We start from the raw sequence: 15,403 nt of genomic DNA, 5'->3' as shown, positions 1-15,403 counted from the left end.
TCTGCCCATCTCCATTGTTTTCTGATTTCCCAGCTGTTGGTCAACACTGTATGTAAATTGACTCGTGTTGACCACATTCCAAGCCTTTTCAAACACACACTATGCTCTCTCTTGGGAACTAGGTGTTTCCTTAGTCAACTCGGGTTACAAGTAAATTTGATTGTCAAACTATTAGCCACTGATTAAAGACTGGAAATATGAAGCATTTATATTCCACACCATTCCAGTAGTACTTACTAAATAAATGACTATGATTATTGCAGAGTTCCTCTTTTATCAACAACAGGCATCTGCCAGAGTGACTATCTTTACTGCCTGTGTAAATACAACTAGCTGTTTATCTCCGTTTCCCTCTGTCTGCAAGCCAGCTAACAATGTAGAGCCTCAAGGCCCCCCTGTGGCTTGGCCCCCTGATTCCTGTGACTGAAATGGTAGCCACCTGGCAAAACCACTCCTGTACTTACAACCTTCCAGGGACAATCTTCAACATGTTTATATGATAAATTTAGCATGATTTACTACACTCGCTCTCTGTCAAACCCTGTTTGGTGAAGTGTAAGGTTACACTATGCGCTACAACCACAGAGCCAATCGGATCACTATCTGCTCCATCCTCGCCTCGTTACGTCACGATGCGAGTCAAATCAGAATGACCTAATTAATTCAAGCAGTAAATGGTCGGACATGAATGAGAGCAATCCGCCAATATGGTATTTAGAGACACATTGATACTAACTACTATTATTATAATACAATGCTAGACACTGAAAAAAGCCATTTATAATGCATGTCACCTTTAAGATGAACATATTACCAAGGTTATTATACCTATTTTAGTCTTTACCTATATTAATACCACAAAAACAATTCAGAGAATGGGATAGACAGATATCAAGATTCATTTGGGGGGGGGGGGAAGGCCAAGGATCAGATATGTGACTCTACAACTACCAAAGAAGAAAGGAGGAATGGCAGTACCCAGTTTAGAAGACTATTACTATGCAGCACAGCTTAGAACAGTAGCATGCTGGTGCAATGTGAATTATGAAGCCAAATGGAAAGACAGAAACCAAAAGAGAGGGATTCAAAGTGCAGGCACTAATAGGAGATAGGAAGCTGTTCAGAAGACAGGAACAACTACTAGACCCAATTACCAAAATCACTATAAACGTATGGAACACAATAGTAAAGAAATACAAGCTAGAAAAAGAATCCAAGATACTGAGATGGATAACACACGACAACAAATTCAAACCAGGGATGAATGAATGAAAACTTTATTTAACAGATTGCAGAATGGGTACAATACAGTACGGCTCAATACATACAATTGTTAAGGGGATGCAGACCAGAGAAAGACTGTAACTGTCCCTCTTGCAATGATGAAGCAACTCGTCTTTGATGTTTACTGATTGGCTTTATTTCCGTTCGAAGAGAACATCTTTATTCCGAACCGTAAAACTGTGAAAACATACATGAAATACAATCAATCACGGATCAACCCATAACAACATACATACAATTTATCGGTCGTTACAAGGGTGGTTGTTAACCCACTGAACTTAACTACAAGCGCAGTACGGTCCCAAACGTACCTTATTGACTGCATGCAATATGAGAGGACTGTTATGGAGCTTGGTGTCGATGTGGCTTGTCTGAAGATGGTGAAGAAGTGAAAGGGCGAACCTTATGGGTTCTCAATATTTATACACTAGTGGCGATCTATTATGACATCACAAGGCAGCAGGACCGCCCACACAGGGCGATCTATTATGACATCACAATGAACCAGGGCATTCTAGCCTGTTATAACCGGTTCTATTATGACAGTCTATTATGACATCACCGCTGCAGCTAACTAGAATTACACTATGACACTCCTGCAGTTACACTCCCACCAAGCATATATAAGCATTGTATATGATTCTTACGATAACTGCCCACATAATGCCTAAACGTAACGCAATAACTACAAATAACTACAATAACTATGGTCCTTGGCCGCCACCAGACGAATCACCTCAGCCTGAGGGAGAGAAAAAGATAGAAAGATAGAATGATAGAGATATAGAGAAAGCTAGAGGCGCAAGAGGCTTCATTCTGCTTCCCCCAACGTCACCGTCTTATGGATGGGCCTCTCCAGGACGACTGGTGTGGAGATGCGCTTGCCTTTCTTATCAAGATTGGGGTCGCTGATAAGCAACTTAAGGCGTCGCACTCTCCCGTCTCTCCCTGGGTACACCTCGATAACCTTCGCCATCCTCCACTGGTTACGTGGTGTGGACTCATGCTGTAGGAGTACAATGTCGTCGACCCTTGCGTTCCTACGATCCTTGGTCCACTTCTGTCTCGGTTGGCGGTGCAGGAGGTACTTCTTCTTCCATCTTGTCCAGCAGTGGGTGGATAAGATTTGAACTCGACGCCATCCTTTGCCGATGTACAGATCTTCCTTGACGAACTGTCCAGGAGGTGGAGCGAGGATTGTGGCCTTCGTGGTCAGGATGTGGCTTGGTGTCCGGGGCTCTGGACTAGATGAATCATTGAGCCAATCCGTGGTCAGGGGTCTGCTGTTTACAACCGCTATGACTTCATATGGGAAGATGGTCAAGACAAGCCCTGTCAAGCTCCTCATGCTGGTGCTTTGTCTTTCCCAGAAAGCAGCGGGCTTGTTGGCTTTACCCTCAGCCTGGTTGATCTTGAGAGAGCCGGAGGCTCCGGTACCCTTGACCTGGAACAGGGTTCCTGGACCAGGGTTCTTGTCCCCGTCATAGCCACCGACAGCTAGAGCATTCGTTACGGCAGCCAGAGACACACCGCTCCCTCCCACCTTGACTTCTTCACGTGGTCCAAAGCGGTCCATCCCGTAGTAGGTGCATGGCGGAGCAGTTTCCATTCGTTCCTCCGGGAGGTCTGCCATTCTTTGCTGTTCCGTGCATCGTCTGAACTTCCTGCACGTAGTGCACTTGTAGATATGGACTGATACTGCCTTGCTGCAGCCTAGTATCCATATGCCATTGGATCGGAGTGCATTCATGGTCATCCCTCGTCCCTGATGGTGCACTCTCTCATGATAGTGCTTGACGAGTAACCCAGACACATGACTGTCCTTTGGAAGGACCGCTGGATGCTTCCCCTGTGGCGGTAAGGCGGCGTGCGTTAGGCGGCCGCCAACTCTGAGGATGCCTTGGTCATCCTGGAATGGACCTAACCGGTGCAGATTAGTGTCTCTGCCTTTGACTGGTGTCTCCTGGTGACTCTGAAGTAACTGTATGTCTTGTGAAAAGGTTGCTTCTTGCACCATCTTGATTATGGTTAGCTCCGCTTCTCTCCTTTCCTCTAGACTGGTGGCTTCACAGGACTTTGGCTGGTGACCTTTCCTTTCTTTCACATGGCGCTGGAGTCTGGCGATAGCTTTCACCAGTCTGGACCAGTCTGAGAACTTGTGTATGCGTGCTAGCAGCGGCCAGACTTCTTTCACCCGTGTGGTGAGCACCTGGGCCTTCCTAAGTTCAGGGTCGTCGCTTGCGATCTCTCCCACCTTGCCTTCTCCACTTGGTAACCCTTTCTGCCAAAGCAAGTCTGGGCCGGTGACCCAGTTAGAGGCTATCGGTGGCTCTGCTGTGAGACCTCTTGAGGCATGGTCTGCTGGATTCTCTTCCACCGCCACATACCTCCATTGTGTAGACTCTGTGCTTTGCTTGATGCGTTCCATTTTCGACTGGAACCTTAGATTCTCTTGGGGGATGGGGGTGGCCTCTGACGCTCTTTCAGCAATGTCAGGCTCCAGCATCTTTATGTCATCTGTAGGTAACACCTCTGGTCTGTCTCCTGAAGAACCTCTGGTCTGTCTCCTGGAGAACCTCTGGTCTGTCTCCTGGAGAACCTCTGGTCTGTCTCCTGAAGAACCTCTGGTCTGTCTCCTGAAGAACCTGTGGTCTGTCTCCTGGAGAACCTCTGGTGATGAAATACAATCAATCACGGATCAACCCATAACAACATACATACAATTTATCGGTCGTTACAAGGGTGGTTGTTAACCCACTGAACTTAACTACAAGCGCAGTACGGTCCCAAACGTACCTTATTGACTGCATGCAATATGAGAGGACTGTTATGGAGCTTGGTGTCGATGTGGCTTGTCTGAAGATGGTGAAGAAGTGAAAGGGCGAACCTTATGGGTTCTCAATATTTATACACTAGTGGCGATCTATTATGACATCACAAGGCAGCAGGACCATAGATATCTGTAGAACACTAGATAGCTTGCCCGCGCTGCCGGCCAATGGAGAGCGACATCACTGAACCGCCGCCATCTTGGGGCAGTCAGCCTTGAGTGAGAGTGAGTGAGCTGCACAGACAAAAATACTCATAACTCGCTGAAATATTGACGGATTTACAAACGGTTTGGTTTATTACAAGCATTATTAACGTGGCTATGATTCAAGCGGTTTGTATGCAGTATCATAACTACATCTTTGATGTTTATAGCAAACCAAACCGTTTGTAAATCCGTCAATATTTCAGCGAGTTATGAGTATTTTTGTCTGTGCAGCTCACTCACTCTCACTCAAGGCTGACTGCCCCAAGATGGCGGCGGTTCAGTGACGCTGGTGACTCCGCCTTAAGCTATCTAGTGTTCTATAGATATCTATGAGCAGGACCGCCCACACAGGGCGATCTATTATGACATCACAATGAACCAGGGTATTCTAGCCTGTTATAACCGGTTCTATTATGACAGTCTATTATGACATCACCGCTGCAGCTAACTAGAATTACACTATGACACTCCTGCAGTTACAAAGACGTTTGTCTTGTTTACATCAGGGTCTCCCATTTTCAATTCATAGTGACATTTATGACATTACACAACATACATGACATCATGACATTTATGGCATAGGCTAGGGACATACATGACATACAGGTATATAGTACTCTTACATTTGTGACATATATGATATGCAAATATACAGTACTGTTACCCATAGATCCTGACAAGAGTATATACATATGATGGGGAGGATACTGTACATTAGGAGGGGGTGGGTGGGTGGGTGGGAGAGAAATATACATACGGTCGCGAGAGAATATATACATACGGTGGGGAGGAGACTGTACATTAGGAGGGGGTGGGAGGGTGGGAGAGAAATATACATACGGTGGGGAGAGAATATATACATACGGAGGGGAGGAGACTGTCTAATAGGAGGGGGTGGGGGGGGTTTGGACATTTACGGTGGCCAGTTTAGAATTGCAGCCTCCCGTAGGTGCTCTTTTAGAGCGGTTTTGAATGTGGGTAGGGATTCACATTCCTTTACAGCTTTGGGTAGGTCCGGGCGTTCCACATTGATGTGGCATAATTGCAAAACGTGTTTAGTCCCTTGTTTGAGCCGAATCTGGGTCTGCGATGAATTTAGGCAAAATCTACATGTACAAAAAAAGCAAAAAACTGTATTATGCACATGTATAAAAAAAATAATAGGTGTCTCCTCATGGTTGTATCTGCCTGTTCTGTATCACACTTAGTGATATGCGAAAAAGCAGTTCCTGTCTGGAATGAGACAGAGGGCCACACCACATTCATCTTACAGTGGACACAAAACAGGCGGCAAGCCGCGGCCTTCTGGGATTTATCTGCCTGTTGCTTGATCGCCACAATGCAATACCTCCTTCCTTTAAAAGTGACTTTTCCATTATTTAAAGTGACATTTTGTTTAAAGTGATAGTTTAAAGCGGTTGATGTGTGTGTGTGTGTGTGTGTGTGTGTGTGTGTGTGTGTGTGTGTGTGTGTGTGTGTGTGTGTGTGTGTGTGTGTGTGTGTGTGTGTGTGTGTGTGTGTTCAAGTTTCAAGTTTCTTTAATAGTTGTCATACAGAAGTACAGAATACTTTTGTACAAAATGCTTCTTACTGTTGCGCTCCAGAGACTGTGCATGACAAGATAAGTATGAAATAAAAACATAGTAAAAATTAGAAGTAAAAAAAGAGGTCACAGTGTTCAGTTTTGACATATGTACAATGTTCGTAGACGTAGTTACCATACAATATACAATACTGTGCAGTGTACTAATATACAATACAATATAGTGCAAGGCATAAATGGACGAGGTGCAGTTTAGGTACAATTCACAGTAGGTGTACGAGTTGTAGTGCAAATCCTTTATCAATAAATATAAAGTGTAAGTGTGTTTGTGTGATCTAAAGTGTGGAGAGTGGGTGCTGCAGTGTGTTGTTTGTTTGAGTGAGTGTGTGCGTGTGGGTGTGTGTGCTGTGTGCATTTGATGGTTGTTGCATAGTGATTATTGTTTGTTTAGCGATTATTTTCGTTTAGCAGCCTGATGGCCTGGGGATAGAAGCTCCTTCTGAGTCTTTCTGTGCTCGCCATAAGACTCCGGTATCGCTTGCCTGACGGCAGCAGTTCAAAGAGGCAGTTGTTCGGGTGGCTCGAGTCCTTAATAATTCTCTTAGCCTTCCCCTTGCACCGCTTGTTGTAAATGTTCTGGAGGGTGGGAAGCCCCCCTCTAATTGTGCGTTCGGCTGAACGTGTCACTCTTTGTAGTCTGCTACGGTCTTGTGCAGTGCTATTCCCAAACCAGGAGGTGATGTTGCCGGTCAGGATGCTCTCTATTGTACATGAGTAGAAGTTCCTAAGGATCTTCTGACTGACTTGGAACTTCCTTAGGCGCCTGAGGAAGTAGAGGCGTTGTCGTGCCTTCTTCACAACACTGTCAATGTGTGTGGTCCATGTCAAGTCCTCGGATATGTGGGCTCCGAGGTACTTGAAACTGTTCACTCTCTCAACTGGTGCCCCGTCGATGCTGAGGGGGCTGTAGTCCTTGACCCCCGACCTCCTGAAGTCCACAATCATCTCTTTTGTTTTGCTGACGTTCAGGGAGAGGCAGTTCTCCTGACACCACTGTGACAGGTTCTCTACCTCTTCCAGGTAGGCCCTTTCGTCGTTGGCAGAGATCAGGCCCACCACTACTGTGTCATCAGCAAATTTGATGATGGTGTTGTTGTTCCGCTGTGCTACGCAGTCATGTGTGTACAGGGAGTAGAGGAGGGGGCTCAGAACACAGCCCTGGGGGGCCCCTATGTTGAGCGTGATGGATGAGGAGGTGCAGTTGCCGGCTCTTACCACCTGGGGTCTGCCCGTCAGGAAGTCCAGGACCCACTGGCACAGGTCATAGTTCAAGCCCAGGTCCCTGAGCTTGGCTATGAGTTTGGAGGGGACTATGGTATTGAATGCTGTGTGTGTGTGTGCTCATGTGTACTTGTGAGTGGAGTCAGCTGAGCGCACCACTCTCTGGAGTGCCTTCCTGTCCTGGGCCGTGCTGTTTCTAAACCAGGCAGTGATGTTTCCAGTCAGAATTCTCTACAGCCCCGGAATAGAAGGAGTGGAGTATCTTCCCCGATACTCTGAACTTCCTTTTTCACCACAGAATCTATGTTGACTATGTCAGGTCCTCTGAGATGTGGACCCCCAGGTACTTGAAACTGCTCACCCTGTCCACGATAGCCCTGTTTATCCACAGTGGCGTGTGTGTCCCCTGCTGTATTCTCCTAAAATCCACGATCAGCTCTTTGGTTTTACCAATGTTCAGGAGTAGGCTGTTATCCCGGCACCAGCGTGCCAGTTCATCAACCTCCTCCCGATAGGCCTTCTCGTCATTGTTGATCAGCCCCACCACCATGTGTCATCCGCAAACTTCACTATGGAGTTGGAGCTGAACCTGGCCACACAGTCATGTGTGTACAGTGAATACAACAGGGGGCTCAGAAAACAGCCCTGGGGGGACCCGATACTCAGGGTGATTTTGCTGGAGTTATGACCCCCCACCCTGACCGTCTGGGGCCTGTCACTTAGAAAGTCCAGGATCCAGGCGCTCATGGCGGAGCTCAGACCCAGATCGATCAGCTTGTCAACCAGTCTGGTGGGGACTATGGTGTTGAAAGCTGAACTATAGTCAATGAACAGCAATCTCACATAGCCCCCCTTCTGACTGTCAAGGTGAGATAGGGTGTTGTGTAGTACTTGGGAGACCGGGTCGTCAGTGGACCTTTTTGTCCTATATGCAAACTGCAGTGGGTCCATGTTACTAGGGAGAGAGGCACAGATGTGGTCCTTGACCAGCCTCTCAAAGCATTTCATGACCACAGAGGTGAGTGCCACCGGTCTGTAGTCATTTAGGCCTGCTGGAGAGGAGTTTTTTGGTACAGGGATTATAGTGGACACTTTGAAGCAGGCAGGGACCACGGACTCAGCCAGGGATAGATTGAATATGGTTGTAAACACTGGGGCCAGCTGATTTGCACAGGACTTGAGTATTCGTCCTGTTATCCCATCTGGGCCTGCAGCTTTCCTAGTATTTACTCCCATAAACGCTATTCTCACGCTGTGTTCCGTCAATGAGAGAGTGTGTGTCCCCCCCCGCGGATGAACCCCCCTTCCCCACGGCAGCCGGACCGTCAGTAACGTTGTTAGCCGGTGAGCTAACGTCGCCACTGCTCGCCCCAAACGTGGCGTAAAAGGAGTTGAGTTCATCCACGAGAGAGGCATCGGCACTCACTATTGAGGGGGGGCTGACTTTATAATCAGTTATCGTTCGTACTCCCCGCCATAAGCCTCTCGTGTCGTTCTGTGCCATCTGTGTCTCCATCTTGTTCGCATATCATACCTCTTTGCGTAGCATATAAGCTGCTACCTTGTACTCTTCCATACCCGAGTTGTAAGCAGCGGTACCAGCATTCAGGGCCACTCGGATGGAGTTGTCAACCAACGGTTTCTGGTTTGGGTAAACCTGCACCTTTTTCATGGGGACAATACAGTGCTCTGTGCGTTCAGTAGAAAGCTATCTGGCTGTACGTTAGCCTTTGTTATACTTTGGTGTTGCATATTTTATAGGACAATAGACTTAATAATTTATTGTAATTATTATTTCAATAATTATTAATTTAATAATCTATTGAAATTATCTTTGTTTTTCCATGACAGATTCAACAGTGGTATCCACAGAAGATCCAACCACAACAATGATGACAACAACTACACCACCTACAACAACTACACCACCTACAACAACTACACCACCTACAACAACTACACCAACTACAACAACTACACCACCTAAAACAACTACACCACCTAAAACAACTACACCACCTAAAACAACTACACCACCTACAACAACTACACCACCTAAAACAACTACACCACCTACAACAACTACACCACCTAAAACAACTACACCACCTACAACAACTACACCACCTAAAACAACTACACCACCTACAACAACTACACCACCTAAAACAACTACACCACCTAAAACAACTACAGCACCTACAACAACTACACCATCTACAACAACTACACCACCTAAAACAACTACACCACCTAAAACAACTACAGCACCTACAACAACTACACCACCTACAACAACTACACCATCTACAACAACTACACCACCTAAAACAACTACACCACCTAAAACAACTACAGCACCTACAACAACTACACCACCTACAACAACTACACCACCTACAACAACTACACCACCTACAACAACAACAACTCCACCTACAACAACAACAACTCCACCTACAACTACAACAACAACAACTCCACCTACAACAACAACAACAACTACACCTACAACTACAACAACAACAACAACAACTCCACCTACAACAACAACTTCTCCGGGACTTAGTATGTTCTTTTTTTTCTCAACTTTTTAAATAGTTCAGATATGGGTAATGGAAATCATTCAGTTCTGTTTTAGAACTCTAATCTTTCTAAAAATATTTGTGGTATTGTAGATTTTATTTGAGTAATTTTTCTTTTCATTAGTATAATGTGCTAGTGAGTACAATTGTGATATGGCGTGACCAAATGTAAAAGTGGTGTATTTTAATGATGCATGTCTATTTTTCAGCATTTCTTATCACTACTATACACATTAATAGCTCCTCCTTGTGCAAATTAGTTACATTTTGCATACATTTTCTTAATCAAAACTCATGGGAAGACGATTGCACAAAATTTTACTATGTAGCCTACTTTTAATACATTTTGGCAACCCTTCTTATTAAAAACACCAAAATGCAAACCCCGGAGCGGCTGGATTCGCCTGTTCGAATCCAGCTCACAGCTCCGGGGTTGTCACCAGCTTGGCTGGCCGTTCACACTAATACAATTGGCAGTATTAGAGGGTGGGAGAAGCTGGCGGGGTGGGTCCGGGTCGTTGTAAACAGCGACTCCTACAGTTCGGTCGGGGCACCTGCTAAGCGCGGATAGGACCTGAGTGGGATAGTGTGATCCTTCCACATGCTACGCCCTCTCAGTGAGAATCCGCGCTGCCAGGTGAAAAGAAGCGGTTGATTGGCTAGACGTGTGTCGGAGGAAGCACGTGGTAGCCTCCACTCTCCCAGACCGACTGTGGGGGGTAAGTGTGCAGTGACCAGGAAGGGGATTGGGAATTGGGAATTGGCATAACGACTAACATTGGGATGGGAGAAAATCGGAGGAAAAATGGAGGGGGAAAAAGATAAAAAAAAAAAAAAAAAAAAAACCAAAATGCTAGAAACACTTGGCGACACTGTTATTCATCTGTCCCATTGATGATTTTAACATTTCTTACCAAAAAGCCTTCATAATGTCATAATTGTGAAAGTCACACCAAATGATATGCCGTTACACCATATGATGAATCACACTTCACAACAATCTGTAATGCAAGAATGTGTATTTAATCCATTTAGCAAACAACCAAAAATTGTTAAAAGACATATGATTGACATCATGGGTTCAAATTAAGAGTATAATCACTTTGAAAAACAGTTTAAAACAATGTGTCACAAAATACATTGTATAGCACTGGGTCAGGCTGGACTTCCATCTCATGGTTATCAAATGAGGCTTATGTAGATGACTGGTGTTATGATTCAAGGTAGGAATGTTGAGTCCAATAGTAGAAAGGAAGAAAGAGGCAGAGATGGTGTTGCTCTTCTCAAAACATGTGTTATTTTATTATCAGAAACACTAGAGCAAGATAATGGAACGAGAAAGCATAATGTAGCCAGGCTACAACTGAGAGATAATTTAGAATAGAGAAAACTGTACACAAGACGGAGAAAAAGATTAACACAACATAATAACAAAACCGGACCAGATGTCCCACTTCTGTCCATGGCCGACTGCTCGCAGTACTTCTGTTGAAGATCCGACAACAGACAGGAGAACAAAGGATTACTATAAAGGCAAAATACCCAGCAACCACACGCAGTAATTAGTGACAACAAATCACAGGTGACAATCAATCAGAGCTAATTGCAGATGACAGGGTGAGTTACTCCAGAATGGCAGTAGGGTTTCCACTCCAGAGAGAGGATAGAAACCCCAAACGTTACAGACGGGGTTAAGTTCACAATCATTACAGGATCTCCATTTAATCTCTCTAGCCAATATACAAAACAGTACAGTGATTGGTACACATTGATCTCCTGCACAGCACTCAGTAATTAATTAATTAATGAATTAATTAATTAATTAATTAATTAGCACAGCTGTAGAGTAATTTTGTCATATGCAGACATTAGGCACATCTACTCACACTTGCACTCACATCTACTCACACCTGCCTTCCATTTGTATTTATAATTATGCATTCATATGCTGTTATGTTGACATGAGTAAGTGGAATGCAATATTTTATGTACATTTATCTTGTTCTTTTTATCATCAACATATTGGTCCTCAATCTTGACAATAAGCCTAACTCTTTTAAGTTCAGCTGTTATGTAACTTTCTCATCTTAATATTTATTTTTATTTTATTATTCAGCCTTAAGTCTGAGGATGTCATTCCGAATAGACAAGGTCTTCTCTCCGGGATTAAATGACATTACAAGTCCCGAATCCATACAGCTGAAGAATCAGATTGAACCAGTGGTAAGTGTATTTTTTTTTTTAGCTACGACAAAGCCACTTGTAACAAGTCATTTGTCCCGTCTGTCCCAAGAATGTTTGCCATGACATGGTAGAGACATAACATCTTTCACTGTAGCACTTTGAAAAGCCATGACTTGCACATGGTGAGTCTGAATGATGACGTTGTCCACATATCCAGCTGTCCTTGGTCTACAACCTTCCCACTAGCAATGTGTGTTATGTGCTTGTTTACACTATAATCACATTTCATCTTCGTGCTGCTATCATCAAGATTATTGTGTCTCTTACAGTTACAAAACAACTATGGAACAATGACAGGGTTCATCTCAGCACTAATCACTGCATTCAGGTACAGCATTTTCCTGCATTAAATTTAGGTCGCTTTCACACCTATAGTTACGGTAGACTGTGCTTTCACACTTATAGTTACGGTAGACTGTGCTTTCACACTTATAGTTACGGTAGGCTCTGTGCTTTCACACCTATAGTTACGGTAGACTCTGTGCTTTCACACTTATAGTTATGGTAGACTCAGGGCTAGATCCACAAAGAATGGATTGCACGGAGAAAGTTGCACCCTTACTTACAATTCATTATGAATTGAAAATGGGGGACCCTGATGTAAACAAGACAAAAGTCTTTCTCTGGGCTGCATCCCTTTCGTCTTGTTTACATCAGGGTCCCCCATTTTCAATTCATAATTAATTGTAAGTAAGGGTGCAACTTGCTCCATGCAATCCATTCTTTGTGGATCTAGCCCTCAGTATGAAAGCGACCTCAGAGGAAGAGCTCAGGTGTGAAAGCGACCTCAGAACAAAGAGCTCAGGTGTGAAAGCGACCTCAGAACAAAGAGCTCAGGTGTGAAAGCGACCTCAGAACAAAGAACTCAGGTGTGAAAGCGACCTCAGAACAAAGAGCTCAGGTGTGAAAGCGACCTCAGAACAAAGAGCTCAGGTGTGAAAGCGACCTCAGAACAAAGAGCTCAGGTGTGAAAGCGACCTCAGAACAAAGAGCTCAGGTGTGAAAGCGACCTCAGAACAAAGAGCTCAGGTGTGAAAGCGACCTCAGAACAAAGAGCTCAGGTGTGAAAGCGACCTCAGAACAAAGAGCTCAGGTGTGAAAGCGACCTCAGAACAAAGAGCTCAGGTGTGAAAGCGACCTCAGAACAAAGAGCTCAGGTGTGAAAGCGACCTCAGAACAAAGAGTTCAGGTGTGAAAGCGACCTCAGAACAAAGAGCTCAGGTGTGAAAGCGACCTCAGAACAAAGAGCTCAGGTGTGAAACCGACCTCAGAACAAAGAGCTCAGGTGTGAAAGCGACCTCAGAACAAAGAGCTCAGGTGTGAAAGCGACCTCAGAACAAAGAGCTCAGGTGTGAAAGCGACCTCAGAACAAAGAGCTCAGGTGTGAAAGCGACCTCAGAACAAAGAGCTCAGGTGTGAAAGCGACCTCAGAACAAAGAGCTCAGGTGTGAAAGCGACCTCAGAACAAAGAGCTCAGGTGTGAAAGCGACCTCAGAACAAAGAGCTCAGGTGTGAAAGCGACCTCAGAACAAAGAGCTCAGGTGTGAAAGTGACCTTGCAGGCTCCAAAGAGCTCTATGAATGTTTTTGAAGTTCTTTCTTACCCTTGTCTCACACTTCTTTTGTTTTGTCTTTGTGTTCTAAACAGACCAGGAAGTGTATTCGTAGACTTTACTGTCCAGACGACATCTGCTATTAGTTCTGAAATTGCTCGAGCTAATAATGCCCTCCCATCAGCCATGGCTTCTGTAGCCACTGTCCTGGGTTCAGTGACTGTGGTTTACAACAGTACGTCTACAAATAATTCTATGTCTAAATAATCACATTAAACCACATTAAATCAAATCATTTTGAATGGACTCAATCTTGTCTTAATGCCTTTTTCCTCCTCTCCAAAGGTGTTAAAGGAATCGGTATAGCACCAAATGACATTTACTCTGGGGATGACATAGTTATGACCTGTGGACCTGGCGACTCTGAGAACATCAACATCGGAGAGATTACTGGTTCTGTGTGGAAGGGCGCGACAACCCAAGGTGGCCGGGTTCTGAGATCCAGTGATGGAACAACACTTACAATTAAGGATAGCATCCTCGCTGATAGAGGTAAGTGACTAAACCTGCACCTTGTCATTTGGGGCGGAAAACGTACTTTGACAAAATTATTTGTAATTTAGTATAATTATTCTACATTATGCCATCATAAATCAATTTAAAAAAATATTGAAGTTGTGTGAAGGAGCTAACGAGATACATAATTGTACAGTAAGTTCACATTTTAAAATGAATTGTGCGCCATGAATGTAAACACAGTGAAACAGAATGACATGTTGCAACATGTTGAGAGACCTATAGGTTACAGTAATGAGCCCTATAGCCTAGATCTCTGTAGAATGACATGTTGCAACATAATAGAGAGACCTATAGGCAGTGGCGTAGCGGAGGCCCCCGCCCCGGAGCTTAGGGGGCCCCGCCCCCACTGTAGACTATCCTCTTAGATTTTGTAACGTGCGCGAACAGGGCGCAGACAGTGGAGCCCAGTATGGTCTGCGGGGCTGCAGCTGGATGCATCTCGCACAGAGGGCGGGGCCCCCCCCTCCCTGCTATGATTTGCTCACCTGCGATAGGGCTGATAACTAATGTTCATTGGCAGCGTTCAAAACACAGCGGGAAGGTGCCTGTAAAAATGCCGCAAATATCCAAGCAAGCGGCGGTGCTTAGAAAAACAAGATGAGAGCGAAAGCCGCGCCGCGTCCACAGCCCAGCCAGGCCCACAGCCACGCTACAGCCGGCGAGACAGGTTAGAAGAATAGAAGAGTTTTATTCGCCATAACCAGTATGCTACTACAGGTTACATGTATGCATCAAAACGGTTACATTGTTTCTGTCGCTCCGCAGAGCTGAGCGTGAGAGCGTGGAGTTGGGCAGTGGTCTCCTCTAGTGAACGAGAGTGTTATTATTATTATTATTATTATTATTATTATTATTATTATTATTATTATTATTATTATTATTATTATTATTATTATTATTATTATTATTATTATTATTATTATTATTATTATTATATCACTTATCTCAGCACCCCCGCTGCTGAAGCCCTGATTATATTATATTATTATACAGTTCCTACTGACCCTATACTCAGGCGCGGAACTTTGTTCCTAGCGGTGGGGGGGACATATTAGGGGGCGTGGTCAGTGACGTCGCAGGGGGGGGGGGGGTGTAGGGGCCGGTGGGGGGGGGGGGGCGCCCCCCCCTTCCAATTATTTTTTTTCTAATACCAGGTGTGCAATACGCATTTTCCCAGGCGGTGGCGCCTCTTGTAAGAAGTGGTCATCGTGGAGCCAGGGCTTGTCCAGCTGCACGTCCGCTAATTTAATATAATGATACTAGTGACATTTTTTTAACTCTGTCAAAATAAACGAGCT

The sequence above is a fragment of the Notolepis coatsorum genome (assembly GCF_963971535.1).
Source record: "Notolepis coatsorum genome assembly, chromosome: 1".
NCBI classification, from domain to species: domain Eukaryota; kingdom Metazoa; phylum Chordata; class Actinopteri; order Aulopiformes; family Paralepididae; genus Notolepis; species Notolepis coatsorum.
Note: the sequence above shows the minus strand (reverse complement) of the source record.